A 17,124-nucleotide genomic window follows, 5' to 3' on the forward strand; every position below is an offset into this window, starting at 1 on the left:
ATCTCCACTCAGTTTGATAATGACCACTTGCTTCATGTGGTTAATGTGTCCCTGGAGAAAACGTTTGTTGGGGATAAAGAGACTACATACTCGTGTTCTCTCACCTGCCCTAGAGACTGCTGAGACAAAGGGAGTGCATACTCAGTTGTGTTCAACTCTCTGTGACCTCATGGACTGTAGCCCGTCAGGCTTCTCTGTCCATGGAATTCTCCAGGCAAGAATACTGGAGTGGGTTGTCTTTCCTATTCCAGGGGATCTTCCTGACCCAGGGATCAAATCCATGTCTCCCGTGTCTCCTGCATCGGCAGGTGGATTTTCTACCAACTGGACCACCTGGGAAGCCCATAGGGCTGCCTTATTAAAGTGAGAGAATGCAGGCAATTCACCTGTCTTCTACTACTTTGGCATTATTATGTTCACATATTATTATTATGTTCGCATATTATTGTTATGTTTAGATATTATCATTAATTTGCATACTATTATTATTATCATGTTGCAGCATTTGTACAACAAGGCATACCCTGAGAGGATGCATTCAATTGATTCCTTATAATAACTTTAAAGCATCAGTGTTTACTTCTTCCATGTGCTTCCTGATGATTCAGTGGCTCCCTTTTTTTCCAATAAAAATTCAGTTCCATAAATATCCTTAAATGTCTCTACTGTAAGCTTTGTATGATGCTAGGTCTTGGGCTCTCAAGTTTAAAAATGAAGTTTTCACCTTTTAGTCACAGCAGGATTCATTGGATAAAGTGCACAATTTGGGACTCAGAAAGCTTTGGCTGCCACCCTTTTTCCCGCACAGGCTGACTTTATTGTGCAGGTCACCACTCCTTTCTTCTCCTTGTCAATGAGATAGAGATGACAGTACATCCTGTCTTGCTTAATTGTTGTGAGGTATAATGGTAATAGGAGAAGGCAATGGCACCCCACTCCAGTACTCTTGCCTGGAAAATCCCATGGACGGAGGAGCCTGGTAGGCTGTAGTCCATGGGGTCGCTAAGAGTCAGACATGACTGAGCGACTTCACTTTCACTTTTCCTGTTCATGCACTGGAGAAGGAAATGGCAACCCACTCCAGTGTTCTTGCCTGGAGAATCCCAGGGACGGCGGAGCCTGGTGGGCTGCCGTCTATGGGGTCGCACAGAGTCGGACACGACTGAAGCGACTTAGCAGCAGCAGCAGCAGCATAATGGTAATATGGCTTCTCTGATGGCTCAGTGGTAAAGAATCTGCCTGCCAATACAGGAGACACAGGTTTGATCCCTGGGTCAGGGAAGACCCCTGGAGAAGGAAATGGCAACCCACTCCAGTATCCTTGCCTGGGAAATCCCATGAACAAAGGAACCTGGTGGACTGCAGTTCATGGGGAAGCAAAGAGTCAGACATGACTTAGTGACTAAACAACAAATAATGATAATAAACTTCTGATACACCAATTTGGCAACTTCATTTGATAAGAACCTGATAAATATTGACTGCCATTGTTATCAACTGTGCTATTAGTAATGTCATAGTAATGATAGATATTATTTCAGTTTTACAGAGGTATTTATTGAAAGTAATAATGTTTCAAAGAAACATATAAGTAAAATGTAAAATTCTCACCTCTCAGAAGGGGAGTTATTTTGAGATTTAAAAAAAAAATACACACAATATCCCAGGAGGGTTAGCACAATTAACTCCTACCGGGTAAAATAGCATCCAATTTCCTACAGCTTTCACACCTGTCTCTCACAATAGCAAAGTGATTAGGAAAGTTCAACCATTTGTCAGGAGATACAGCTACTCAGTAGAAAAGCCAAAAATCGACTAGACCCATTATAACCTCAGAATTACATGTGCCGAGTGCTTTTTGTTTGGAAGCTGTGAAGTTGGAGTGTGTGGTGGGGGGAGGGGTAGTTTTGGTCCAGGAGCCAGGAGGATCTGAGTTCTCCAAGCAAGTACTTTCACTGTGCCCAAGGGCAAATCACTTCTTTCTTGAGGCACATTTTTGGATTCCTCTGTTTCCCACCCTCCAACTACAAGGATCTGAGAGATAGTGTAAGGAAAGGGCTAGCATCACTGCCTTGATTCCTAGACAGAATGTCTCTCCTGATTCCTCAGTCTCCCTACATAGGGGACCAGACAGAAGCCTGAAGCTGCCTTCCTGTCTTTGGTAAAGTTTAGTCCCAGTCCTGCTTCCTTTTCATGAGTCTTGCTCCCCTCAAGACTTCTTTTGTCAAAGGGGCCTCCCACTCAGAGCTCATTCTCCTATCCAGTGTCTACTTCTGTGATGACTCAGAAGTCTTTTGCACCATTGTAGCCAGAGAAAACCGTAATTCAAAAAGACACACACCCCAGTGTTCATTTCAGCACTATTTACAATAACCAAGACATGGAAGCAACCTAAATGTCCATCAAGAGAGAAATGGAAAAAGAAGTTGTGGTGGAATACTACTCAGCCATAAAAAAGAATAAAATAATGTCAATTGCAGCAACATGGATGGACCTAAAAATTGTCATACAAAATGAAGTCAGACAGAGAAAGACAAATGCCATATGATATTGCTTATATGTAGAATCTAAAATACAACACAAATGAACTTATTTACAAAATAGAAGCAGACTCACAGACATAGAAAAAAACCTATAGTTACTAAGGGGAAAATGGGAAGTGACAGGGATAGATAAAATCAGGAATTTGGGGGTAATGTGTATATGTGTGTGCACTGGGTTGGCCTAAAAGTTCAACTTTTTCCATAAAATGTTATCGATATATATATCACTGAATCACTTTGCTATACATCTGAAACTAACACAACTTTGTAAATCAGCTATACTTCAATTTAAAAAATTAATATAAAAATAGTCCAAATGTTCCAAAACTAGGGGGAAAAGATCAATTGTATATCTCAGAAACCCTCTTTAGATTTAAACTAAAAAACACAGTGAACAGTGCTGGGAACTTCTCTGGCTCTCAACAAGTATGTGTGCATGGATTAATCAAAAACAAAAGGGAGATTAAATGAAGAAACTATTTTTCTGTTTAATAACTGTGTAAAATTGAGTCTGGGCTTCCCTGGTGGCTCAGTGGTAAAGAATCCGCCTGACAAGCAAGAGACATGGATTCAGTCCCTGGATTGGGAAGATCCCCTGGAGCTCACTTCAGTATTCCTGCCTAGGAAATTCAATAAACAGGGGAGCGTGGTGGACTACAGTCTCATGGGGTCACAAAAAGTCGAACATGACTTAGCAACTAAACAACAACAAAACTGAGTCACTAAATCCTGTCTTTTTTCATTTAATCCTTAAAATATACCAATCTCCCTAAATGTCCCTATTATCCTATAGATGTTATCCTACAGATGCTGTAGCAAGTTACTACAAGCTTAGTGATTTAAAACAACACAAATATGTTCTCTCCCAGTTCTGCAAGTCAGATGACTAAAATTAAGGTGTCATCATGGTTGCATTCCTCCCATGTCTCTAGGGGAGAATTGACTTTCCTGCCTTTTCCAGCTTCTGGAGGTTACCTCCATCCCTTGCTTCTGGGCCCCTTCCGCTATCTTCCAAGAGCATCTGTCTAACCTATGATTCCATTGTCACATTTTTTTTTTCTGACAAATTTTACCATCTTTCCTCCTTCTTATGAAGACCCTTGCAACTACATTGGGTCCACTCTGACTATCCAGAACAATATCCCTGTCTCAAGATCCTTCACATTGGCAAAGTCCCATTGGCCATGAAAGGTACAATATTTCCATGTTGCAGAGATCAGGACGTAGACGTTGGAGGGGGTTCATTACTCTGCCTACCAGAGTCCCCAGCTTCATAGACTTCTGCGGCAGTTATAGAAATATAAATGTGTGCTCAGTTGCTCAGTGATGTCTGACTCTTTGTGGCCCCATGGACTGTGGCCCACCAGGCTCCTCTGCCTAGGGAATTTGCCAGGCAAGAATACTGAAGTGGGTTGCCATTTCCTCCTCCAGGGGATCTTCCCAGCCCAGGGATCGAACCTTCATCTCTGCTGTCTCCTGCATTGGCAGGTGGATTCTTTACCACTCGTACCACTTGGGAAGCTTTAATGATATTAAGAAATTTTTATCAAAATTGCTTAGATGTGATCAAGCTCTTGTGGTTTTTTTTTTTTAATCTCTCAGAGATACACACTGAAATATTTACAGCCACATTTATAATGGCTAAGTCTAAGGGGCAACGATAATTCATTAATATCGATTTTATGCCTATAGCCAGAATAGAAAAAGGACAAAGTATTAATTTTCTCCAACTCACCTGAGTCTGCAAGTCACCTGTCCCTTCCTGGTCAGCTGGTTTTATAATCACTTCTATCTCCCTGTGACTTGTAGATGTGGGGCAGGGAGAATAGAGAAAGAATTGTTAGGCTCCTTTTTGCCCCAGTGTAGAGAACAGTCCCCTCTCATAACACCATTTTTAAACTTATAGCATTAACTCTGTTTGACATTTCCAGTTGCCTTGTCCCATTACTCAGTTCAGTGGACCCCGAATGTTTGCAACAGGGACCCATTCAAAACTAGGAGCTGAACTCAGTGGTCTCTGGCTGACTTTCAGTCTCTCAGATCCCAATTCTGTCCTCAAAATCTCTTAATTGTGCCTGCTTCCCATGATGGTGTCAGGTGTAAAATTAGATAGCATGTTTTCTATCCACACATTGCAAGTTTTCTATCAGCTGAAGCTTAAAAGGGACAAGACATTTCTTCTGAATAAAGTTCCAACAGTTTCTCTCATTTGTGCACAATTGTTTAAAAATCTCCTATAGCTATTTGTAGCAGTCTGAGGACTCCACTCTGTGATTTTTATTAACTTCCTAGATATCCAGTTTGATTTTCATAAGTATAGAAATCAGTATCATAGGAAGAGCCTTGATTTTTTTTTTTTTATAAATTTATTTATTTTAGTTGGGGGCTAATTACTTTACAATATCGTAATAGTTTTTGCCATACATTGACATGAATCAGCCATGGGTTTACATGTGTTCCCCTTCCTGGACCCCCCACCCAGCAAAATTCAAATCATCTGAGTGCTGAAATCACTGAGAATAAACTGAAACTTTTCTTGTGGGTACTCATTATGGGTTGAATTGAGTCCCCAAAAAGATATGTTGAACTCCTAACTGTTAGTGTCTCAGAATGTGACCTCATTTATAAATAAGGTTATTACTGGTGCAAATAGTTAAGATGAGGTCATTGGCCCCGATCCAATATGACTGGTCTCTTTAGAGGGTATATTTGACCACAGAAATAGACACACAAAGAGGGAAGACAATATGAAGACATAGTGAGAAGAAGGTCATTTGACAAGAAAAGCAAGGACTGGAGTGACGTATCTGCAAGAAGTACCTGCCAACCCCAGAAGTTGGAAGAGGCGAAGAAAGAGTCTCCCCTTGAACGACTGATAATTATAACCAACACCTTAATTTCAGACTTCCAGCCTCCTGAACTGAGAAACCTCATATTTCTATTGTTTTAGGCTACATAGTTTGGGGTACTATGTATACCAACCCTAGGAAACTAATGCAATGTTTAATGTGCTGATAATTTTTGAAACAAATGCTCCTCTGTCTATTGAAAACTATCATGACAACTTTAGTGATGATGAAATAGTAGCAGTGGTAGTTGCAGTAATATTAGTAATAGCCATCATTTATAAAATGTATACACTTCTTGTTTGGGTCAAGCTAAATAATTTAATATATTTTTATTATGAAGAAATGAAGTTTCCTGTTAAGCAGGTCTTGCAAAATTACAAAATTAAGTGTCAGGGACAGAATTTTAGCCCAAAGCCTTCTCTTTTGATGAGCTCACTCAATTTCTCTCCCTCCAAATTAAATGTGAACTTATTTCAAAGGCATATTATGAGATATGTGTGTGTGTGTGTATATATACATACATACATATATATATATGTATATCCTAAATTCATCACAGCTTTTACCTGTGAACATAAGCGAAAACTGTGATCTTTTAACTTCATGAGCAAGCAATTAGAGGAATGAAGTTAACTTTTTATGAGCACCTGCTATTTTAAACCCATGCAGATCTGCATATATTGTATCATTTAATCCTCTACAACTATTATCTCACAAAGTAGTATTTCAATCTTTACCTTTTATGAGAAAACTCAGGCTCAGAGGGACCTGAATTGCTATTTCCTTGACTATAAGGTGAACAGAAAGTGGTTCTTGCACTACTGCTAAGCAGTGCTCTTTTTTAGCAGGAAAAACACTAAACCATGAGCTAGAAGATTCATGTTCATAATTCTGGCTACATATAAACATATAGGATCTCTATTTTCTAAATTATAAAACAGGGACAGTATCAATTTCTCTGCACAATTTACAGAACTGTTATGAGAATTCAGTGTAGTAATTCTTGGGGACTTCTTGTATAGTGTACAACATATATTAATTTAGGATAATTTTATATATAATGAAAAAGAGAAAAAGGAAAAGAAGTATTCAGTAGTACTTTGTAAGTTCCAGGGATGGCCACAGATACTATTTCATTTGATTATCACAACAATCATGTCTCAATTTTTATTTTTAGGAAGCATAGCTTCAGGCGAGGCCAATGCTTGGACCAACTTCATATGGCAAATAAGTATTGCAAACAGATGGGTTATAATAAAGAGAAAAGGCAGCTACAACTCCTAGCTTGCAGACTAGTTGTATAGAAGAATATTAATCACAAAATGAAATGTAAAATTACAGTGGCAAGGAAGGCCAAAAAAGGGAAGCACACAGGATTTTATTCTTTGGGAAGCTATACCAGAATTGAGAACACATTCCACTCTCAAAAATATGTCTTCTTGGTTCATCTACCCAATTAGAAGAGTGTTGTCATTCAGCTCTTTTAACCAAAGTAGGCTTGAAATACCAAAAGCTAAATCTAATATGCATCTGCCCATTTGGGCTATTCTTTCTGTTGTTTTTGGCCAACTCATGGTTCCGTGATGGTGTTGAGAAGACCATTGAAAATGTACTTTGCTGCCTCTGGGATAAAAGGGTTTTGCGATCATCCGTTCCCCTCCCAGCCCTGGGTATTGTTGGTCATTTGGTCATTTTTGTTTACCCCTCTGGGCCTACCATTTCATGACTGGTCCCTCCCTGGAATGGATGTAATCTTCCACTAGCCCCTTCTCACTCAAAGAGACAGCATCTGTGGCATCTTGATGAAGTTCTTTGATGACTCAGAGCCTCAAGTCAGTGCCAAGGGCTTGAATATAGTAAATGTAATTCAGTTCAGTTCAGTCACTCAGTCATGTCCGACTCTTTGCGACCCCATGAATTGCAGCACGCCAGACCTCCCTGTCCATCACCAACTCCCGGAGTCTACCCAAACTCATGTCCATTGAGTCAGTGATGCCATCCAACCATCTCATCCTCTGTCATCCCCTTCTCCTCCTGCCCCCAGTCCTTCCCAGCATAAGGGTCTTTTCCAATGAGTCAACTCTTCGCATGAGGTGGCCAAAGTATTGGAGTTTCAGCTTCAACATCAGTCCTTCCAATGAACACCCAGGACTGATCTCCTTTAGGATGGACTGGTTGGATCTCCTTGCAGTCCAAGGGACTCTCAAGAATCTTCTCCAACACCACAGTTCAAAAGCATCAATTCTTCGGTGCTCAGCTTTCTTCACAGTCCAACTCTCACATCCATACATGACTATTGGAAAAATCATAGCCTTGACTAGACAGACCTTTGTTGACAAAGTAATTTCTCTGCTTTTTAATATGCTATCTAGGTTGGTCATAACTTTCCTTCCAAGGAGTAAGCGCCTTTTAATTTCATGGCTGTAATCACCATCTGCAGTGATTTTGAGGGAGCAATTTATAGTACCTTTCTTAGTATGAGGAGGTCAGACTTCTATAATTAGAAAAGTTGAGTGGAAAATTTATTAACAATAAGAAGAATGAGGTGATGATTGTAAGAATAAAAAAGTGATGACATCAACAATCACAACCAGAACAAGCACAGCGATCACTTGTTTACAGCCTGCTCTCAGTTGATGCTTTTTTAATGTAATCTGTAACCCTCACAACAGTTTCATAGGATAGCATATTCAGTTTAGAGATGAGAAAAATGAAGGCCTTGGTCATAGACATAGCAAATGACAATTTCAGAGTTTGAAGACTTGTAGTCACCCTTCTACCTCTGAAACTGATCTCACAGCTACAAATTTTGAGGCCATGCCCTGACTGTAGCTCATTTATCTGGATCCTATCACATTGTCTATTTCATGCTATTCTTATCCCCTAATGTCTAGATCCTATTCCTACACCTCCAGTCATTCAACGGAGAGACTGTCTGGAACTGAACCCTTTTACTCTTCCCTGACTTTCCATACCACTGCTTTCTAGACACAGTCAGTACCAGCACCTTGCGAATCACCGCACTACACACCAGACGGGACTCTGGAGAACATCACCTGATAGGATCTAGACTGAATTGAACACAATTCTGCGGACAATACGTTTGTAATGATGAAACTTACTACTTGAGTGGAATCTCTTCTCTCACTTCTTGGCTCTCCCTGTTTTGTCTTCATTTCTCTTTCTATTTAACGTGTACTTCTGAGGTGGCTCAGATGGTAAAGAATCTGCCTGCAGTGTGGGAGACCCAGGTTCAATCCCTAGGTCAGGAATCCTCTGGAGAAGGGAATGGCTACCCACTCCAGTATTCTTGCCTGGAGAATTCCATTGACAGAGTAGCCTGGAGGGCTATGATCCATGGGATCGCAAAGAGTCAGAGTCCACTAACGCTTTGACTTCACTTTCTTTCTTTCTGAGATTCCAACATAACTTGTCACGATTTTACACTAGATATGGATACTAATAAGGGGATTGTAGTCAACTTGGCTTTTCAGTAATTGTTGCAGGGACATAAGTCTAAATTCTTTTTCTTAAATACAATACCTTGAGTTAATAAGAACGTAAATTATCTCTCTAAAAGTGGGGGAAAGTACTAATTTACTAATCACTATAAGAGCTCTAAAATCTTTATGCCATGGCTTCCCAGTAAAATATGAATTAGAAAACATGGCTTGGGCCAGGGGATGGTTAACTTTTCACTTCCCCTACAAACTGAAGATAACCAGTACATTAAGTGCTTTCAAAATATGGAGACAAAATGTATTTGAGCATTGACACTCAAAGCAAAAGGACAAAGGTGAAGAGATAGATTAAAGCATTTAGGAAAATGCTATTGATCTATTGAAAAGTACTCCAGTAAACTTTAGGGTATTATTTTCTATGCATCACTCCTCCTCCCTTGGCTAGAAGCACAAAAGTAGTTGTGCATGAATCTGAACTCCCTATTTACGAGCTGAGATTAGAATGTAGGAAAAGGAAGATTGATTTTTCCTCTGTTAATAATATCCTCAGAAAAAAAAAAAATTTAGCCCATAGTAATTTATAGCAAAATTTGTTTTCAACCAAGTTGTGTCTGTTTATATTCTCCTTGGAGAACAGGTCAATTTGGTCTTCCTGAGGTCAGCATTCTGACATATGTCTCTGATTCTTATGTATCCAGAAATAAGCAAACCAGTCCACTAATAATTATATATCTAAGAGGGAATTAAGGGGGAAAAAGGGTGAAAGAGAATTTTATTGGAAATTCTCTATTCTGTGGAATGTCAGGAGAACTTAAACAAAGCACACCCCTCAGTACCAAGTGAAGAAGACTTACCTAGACCTGGCCCAAGGTACAAGATAGTGTTTGAATGATAAATAGATGGGTTATAACACAGAAACTTATGTTTGAAATGAGAGAAATCTATTAGATAATGGTAAAACTCATAAATGATGAGTTAAAGTACCTGGGCCTAGTGTCATCCTAACACTCAATATGGCCCTGGGGAAATTATTTAATGTGCGTAATTTTCATATTTTTCACTATAAAGTCATATTTCCTTTGGCTATTTCATATGATTGTTCTTAAAGTTACGTAAGAGAGTAAACAAAATATTTCATAAATTGAAATAGTTTGACAGGCATCCCCTTAGTCATGGAAGCATAAGATTTGGAGCCTTCTTCCTTGCTAGTCTCTCCCTGAGAACCTCGGGAGGATTCCTGGGGCTCTGATCCATCATCTGATGCTGTCAAACCAGTCTTTCTAGACCTGGAGAAAATATGAGCTTTCTGGAATGAGTAGGTGAATCAGCAATCCACTGCTTATACATCACAGTTTGAATGTGGTTGGAGAGGCTGTGGATAAAAGCCTGTTCTATTCTTCATCGGAGTGGTAACTCCTTTTCCTTCCTTCTTTGCTTAGCCATAATGCTGCAGGGTTTGTGCTGCATTGAAAGTGATTTCCAGTCTGACTTGGAAAAGCTCTCTTCCCATTCAGTTTGCCTTCCTTTTTATGTTTTATGATACCTGCTAAGCACCTAATATTGACATGCCATGGCTCAGTGTGGTATTCCATAATCTCTGCTCAGTTAATCTATGACTATGGTCTTACTTCACATAGTCTATTTATGGAATTAATGGTCTTTAATGAGTTATTATTAATAACTTTTTATGATCATCTTCTGTAAAATATTAGAAAGAAGTTGAAGCAAGCCATGTCTGTTCTGTTTCTAAAGAATCTTGTCAAGCAGAGATGATTAGGCCCACAACAGCCATTTTCCATGAGTCTGATAATTTGGTGAACTCATGAAATTTCAGTTAGATCATGGAGTGGGGCCAAACCCTTTCTTTCCCTTACAAAATTCAACAACTTGTGACATATGCAAGACTCTTAAGTTCTATCACTAGAGTTGTCCCAGACTTCCTTCCTTACCTATCATTCAGTTAACAAATATGGAAAGCAACCTACAAATATATTTGGGCTTTGGTTTCAGTGCTTTAGAATCAGATCCGTCCCTTTTAAAATCATTTTTGTCTCTCACTCTTGATAATAATTTTCTTAGAAAGAGGAGCAATGTTATGGAAATGGTTAAAAATAACTATAGGACCAAATATTTTATTCCTTTTTTATAATGAAAATTAAAAATCCAAGGCAGATCAATGAGTAGAAATAACATTGCTTTGATGGGGACAGTCTTGATTCCCTTCTTGACTTTGTTAACATTCATCTTTTCAACATAAAACAAGATATTTATAATGGTCTTACCTTCCTCAATGGCTGGGGATGCTTATGAAATTAAGTATTATGCAAAAAAGTGCTTTGCAACATGAAAATATCATACAAGTGTAAGAGTGATTATTAATAAAGAATTTCCAATACTGTAGGATTGACTTTCTTCCCTTCTCTAGCCAGAAAAATATTTTAGGACCTCAAATTTCACATCTATTAAAAGATGCGTGTAGAAAGTACAACTCAAGTCCCTTCTAGTTCTAACATTAGATCATTCTAAGTGGGTTGGACATTTCATCCAAGATATTTTAAAGGAATAAAGCACTTTCCTAATGAAAGAAATTTTCAAAATAGAACACTTTGAACCTTCCTTATGAGTCATTTCACAGTTGGGGTACACCTTCTAATTTTATTTTCAACCATTACCAATCAATCACTGGAGGAAGGAAAATAACCTGAGTTAGAACCTTTTAAAATGCCTTAACAATTCAGCCTCGCAGAAAAATTGTCTATGGTTAAGGAAATCACTCATTTTCATAAAATTTGGATGTTCAGACTGTACACTAAGTTGATAGCATTTAAGAGGCAAATGTAGCTAAATAATTTGCCAGAAAAGTATAGGAATGGGATATTATGACTGCATTCTTTAAGAGAATATAATCAGCCCTGGTTACAGTAGAACTCGCCTCATCCTTGTTGCAAGACAGCTTTAAAGAAGCTATAGGCTCCTAAAAATACATTTTAATAACACCTACCCTTAGTATTATAGATAAAAAATGAGACTTAGAAAGGTGAAGTGAGTTATTCAAGGTTATATGGCAATCTGACAAAAGAAAAAACATTAGATATATGCTACAGCTCCAATTATAGTGTTATTTTCCTATAGAACTTTTTTTTTTTTTTACTCTATAGTGTGTCAGTGTGACTGATTGATGCTAAGCAATAAATAGAAGCAGGGAAAAGAGATAGGCATGTGAACTGAGAGTGTTGCAGGGTTTTTGTTGTTTTTTTTTTTTAATTGGCCTCTCAGCCTGTGGGATCCTAGTTCCCTAACCAGGGATTGAACTTGTGTCCTCTGCATTGGAAGTGTGAAGTCTTAACAATTGGACTGTCAGGGAAGTCCCAGTGTATAAAACATTTTTAATAGGAAATTGGCTTTCTGGAGATTCATATACCTCATACATCAGGAATTGAAAAGTGTCAAAAAACTCAGCATCTTAGTGTATAAAAACAGTGTTTTTGAATAGTGTGATTTCTATTAAAAATGCTGTGATAATATCTCCTTATATGAATTTGAGAATAATCATAAATTATAATTCTTTGATTAACAGATCACTGTATGTACAAAAAAAAAAAAAAAAACTAAAGAGAGCTCTTGTCTTTGGGAGCTGGGCAATCAACAGAGGACTTAGGCTTTGTGTTGGACCAGTATGAGATCTCATATAAATCAGAAACTGTCCCATTTCTGGCTCTCACAGTGAGTCATCTATGATCAATATCAAAAGGCTAAATACTAGAAAAGACTCCAGAACTTTCTATCAGTTGATTGATTCATGAGCCTCTATCCCCGTCCTTTAAATCATAAAATTATATTGATATCAGTTGTCTCTGACTTCAAGAATCCTTGAGAAAGTCAATTTATGGCACTGCTCAAATTCTAACATCCTTCGATAGCTATAGTGAGATGATGATTTCTAGTTACTCCCTCCCATAGTCTTTTCCCAAAATACTTGACCTGAGAAATGAGGGGATTACACTCAGCCAAAGGGGCATCAACCTTGTTAAAAGCAAAAGACCCTTTGTTAGTTGTGTGTGTGTGTTTTATTTTGGGGGGTGGGGGTGGGGGCACCGTTTTTAGAAACAAATGTCTACTAAATAAATTACATTTATTCTATAATGATCAACTCTTTGTTGTTGTTGTTATTGGGCAAGGAAATACATAACTGACAATAATAGCTTCCAATCAGCATGCACTTTTCAGTCATAATCATTTCAGCCAACTTGACAGTCAGTCTAGTAAATCTGTGTAATCTTGTTGAAAGGTAATGCATCATACCTGTTCTAGTATTAGACCTGTTGAAAAGTTCTGTAGCACCTCTGATATTGTCATTAACAAGCTTGAAAACTTCCTGCTCAAAATTACCCTGATGGCCCCCTAAAATTGAGAATACTCAGTACTTATTGTAAGGTCCTAAGAAGATAACTGAACTAGACTCAGAATAGAAGCAAATGTAAATATCAGGAAGGAACTAAAATATTCAGGTTTTATTCATTTTTAATTAGACTGCACACCCCCAGGTGAAATACATTTTTTTGGTTATATTTTGTGGGGGTGTTAATGCATTCTTAACTCATGATGAGTCAAGCGTATATTTCAGAAAACTGTTGAAATTTTCCCCAGTAAAACTTGAAAACTTCAGAGAACCCTGTGGTCTGAACAGTTTTCTTTTAGAACTCCTGCCTCTAACCATATGGGTTGCTGAGTAATATGTATTTTTAGGAGGATAGTGCATACCATATACCACCATTGCAATCCTGATAAAAAAGAACTAGCTCTTCACAGTCATACATCAACAGTAATTAAAAATCTCTGTGTGCTTACTCTGAGAGGGGGTTCTGTGACCTCAGGAAGCCCTGGGCTTTCTTGGGACTCAATTTCCATCTTGACCAACTGGAAAGTTTGAACCAGATTCATTCAAACACTTTAAGGCATCTCTTGAGTTCCTTCCTGTATCAAAAGTTCTAAAAACTATAGGTCTATATAATACCTTGTCTAGATTTGGTTTTTCCGACATTACAACCCTTGTTTTCTGAAGCAGAGAATTCTTTGTCAGACATTACCAAGTCTACACTCTTTGTTCCATTTTTACATATTTATTTATTCTTTCCTTCAACCATTCAGCAGAGTTGTATTAGATACCTACTTTGTACCAAGCACAGAACCAGCAACTACAGAGAGAGGAGTTATAAAGAAACAGGGTCTGGCTTCAAAATGCTTAGGAGCAGTGATTAAAAACTCAAGTAATTGGGTGATTGTAATTGAATGTGGTTTAAGGGTCATGGTGGAGAAGCACTGGAATAATGAACACACACAGGGACACTTAGAACAGGAAGGGGCTCCCAGGAAAACAAATGACTCTCACAGGGTAAATACAAGTTAGTTAGATGAAGAAAGAATATGGTGACATGGGCACAACCATGTAGACATTTAAAAACACGGTAAAGAGTTCATCAAAGCTGAAGGCTACTGTGTGTGATGGGAAGGGTGGGAAGTGAAAGTGAAAGTCACTCAGTCCTGTCCGACTCTGCGACCCCATGGACATAGTCCATGGAATTCTCCAGGCCAGAATACTGGGGTGGCCAGCCTTTTGTGTGATGGGGCAGGGTGGGAAGGCTTGGCTAAATAGTGAGCTAAAGAATCAGGCAAGGCATCACATGAGGCAAGTTTTATGAGTCTGGCAATGAACTTGGATTTCAGCTTAAATGTAATGAGAGGTCTTTGGAGAATTTAAGCAGTGGGGTGACATTGTCAGATTTGCATTTTAGAAGGATCACTTGAGCGGCAGAAGAAAGAGAAAAGATGGGAGAAGAAAGGGAGAGGACAAAAAGAGCCTGGCAGCAGAAAAACCACCTAGGGGTCTTTCACTAAAATTCAGGAGAAAGCCTGAATTTAAAAAAAAAAAAAAAACATAGAAAGAAAGTAAAAGCTGCAGGAAAACTAAGGCCTTGAAGAAATTTGAGAGATAGGAAAGAAAATGATGACTGGACATAAGGACACTAAGGGGTGAATGTTCTGGTTAAATTCTTTGGATCTAAAATTCAGTCTCAAATCACCTTACAAATTAGAGCAAAATAATTGACCACATGCTAAGCCTGTGGATATCCACAGTTGCACTTTGCATCTCTCCCTGTAGACCCTCTACTGAGGTTTCAATGATTGGAAAAAAACAGCGTGATAAAAATCCTTTACCAAACAAAAATATCCCCAAACCCCATTAGACAGTGTGTAATGAAATGTTACAAATGGAGGATTACAAGGGAAAAAATATAAATGACCATAAATCCAGGGGGAATCAACTCTTCTTTCCAGATTATGTTCAACTTTAATAAAGAAACTTAATAAGCTCATGCATTCCTGCCAGCTTTCAATATGACCACCGCTGATCAATAGCATTTATTTCTGGAGAGAAAGAGGGGCCAAGGAGGGATGTCAGAGCAGCATGTTGGTGCTAAAGCTTGTGAGTAATGACACAGTGTGGTGGGTAATGAAGATTTGATAGAGGAAACAGCCCAGCAAGCCCATCTTTGTCTCTGAATATCAAACTGTGTCTCTCCTCCAAATCCTATTAACACCTCTTATTCTACAACTGGCTTTTGGGCTTCATGTCATCTCAAAGGAAAACAAAAAAGAAAATGCTGTTTATATTTCCCTGTGTTTATAAATCTAAATAAAGCTCAACACTTTGAAATTGGAAATGAAATTTTGGTCAGAGGCCAGTTTCACCTAGGGAAGGATGAACTTAACAGATAATCAGAGCTTTCCCACTGTGGTATGGATTGTCTTGGGAAGAATGGGGCTGTGATTGCTTATAAAAATATAGAAGAGGAAAGCAGATGAACATTACTTAAGACATTGGTAAGAATATTCCTGCATGGGGGAAAATTTAGGTGAAATTAATTCTGAAAGTCCTTATAACCCCCAAATCTCTCTTCTTTCTTTCTTACCTTTCTTTCTCTATCTTTATTTTTCCTCCCCCTCACTCGTTCTTTTAAATGTATACACCATAGGGCTTTTTTCAGAAAAATACTTAAAGATAGCCTATAGAGATGTTGATAATAAAACACAATATAAAGAAAATAAAGAAATGGAGGCAAAATAAAAGTAAGAAACTAAGATGAAGCGGCTCAGTGTTAAAGAATCAGCCTGCAATGCAGGAGCAACAGGAGATGTGGGTTCAACCCCTGGGTCAGGAAGATCCCATGGAGAAGGAAATGGCAACATACTCCAGTATTCTTGTCTGCAGAATCCCGTGGCCAGAGAAGGCTGGCAGGCTACAATCCATAGGGTCAGAGAGTCCGACAAGACTATAGTGACTTAGCACACTCAAGAGATGGATTAGTATTCAAAATATAAACCTTTAAATGGTGTGTATTTCCTAGACATGATGTTATATTTTGTTTGGTGCTTGTTAGTGACAAAAGTAACTTAACTGTTAGACTAATAAAGGGAGAATTATAAACACAGTGGCAAATTCAGTCTGATAATGAAAAGAATATTTTCTTAAAAGAAACAACAAATTTTCTTGGTTCTGACCTCTAAATTTCTCTTAGGGGTTCTCATAAATAGAAGAGTTTATGATTTTGGTGGGCTACATCTTCAAAGTATTATTTTAATAATTCCAACATTATAAATAACTGTGAAAAGAAGAGAAACACACAGCAAAGGAGAAAAGGAAAGATATATCCATCTGAATGCAGAGTTCCAAAGAATAGCAAGGAGAGATAAGAAGGCCTTCCTCAGTGATCAGTGCAAAGAAATAGAGGAAAAAAATAGAATGGGAAAGACTAGAGATCTCTTTAAGAAAATTAGAAATACCAAGGGAAATTTCATGCAAAGATGGGCCCAATAAAGGACAGAAGTGGCATGGACCTAACAAAAGCAGAAGATATTAAAAAGAGGTGGCAAGAATACACAGAAGAACTGTGCAAAAAGGATCTTCACGACCCAGAAAATCACAATGGTGTGATCACTCACCTAGAGCCAGACATTCTGGAATGTGAAGTCAAGTGGGCCTTGGAAAGCATCACTACGAACAAAGCTAGTGCAGGTGATGGAATTCCAGTTGAGCTATTTCAGATCCTGAAAGATGATGCTGTGAAAGTGCTGCACGCAATACAACAGCAAATTTGGAAAACTCAACAGTGGTCACAGGACTCCGAAGGTCAGTTTTCATTCCAATCCCAAAGAAAGGCAGTGCCAAAGAGTGCTCAAACTACTGCACAAATGCACTCATCTCACATGCTA

The 17,124-nt window shown here is 38.5% G+C and overlaps 1 long non-coding RNA gene across 1 annotated transcript in view; it reads right to left on the bottom strand.

Moving 5' to 3' along the window:
* The window catches only part of LOC145547127 (uncharacterized), a 42,435-nt gene that overhangs the window by 21,729 nt on the left and 3,582 nt on the right, over positions 1-17,124 (bottom strand). Inside the window, exon 2 of the long non-coding RNA XR_014083550.1 lies at positions 4,279-4,345. This is a non-coding gene — a long non-coding RNA (uncharacterized LOC145547127). The remainder of the gene's footprint in view (positions 1-4,278; positions 4,346-17,124) is intronic.

The sequence above is a fragment of the Giraffa tippelskirchi genome, chromosome 4 (genome assembly GCF_054371585.1).
Source record: "Giraffa tippelskirchi isolate mGirTip1 chromosome 4, T2T-mGirTip1v1.2.pri, whole genome shotgun sequence".
Lineage (NCBI taxonomy): Eukaryota > Metazoa > Chordata > Mammalia > Artiodactyla > Giraffidae > Giraffa > Giraffa tippelskirchi.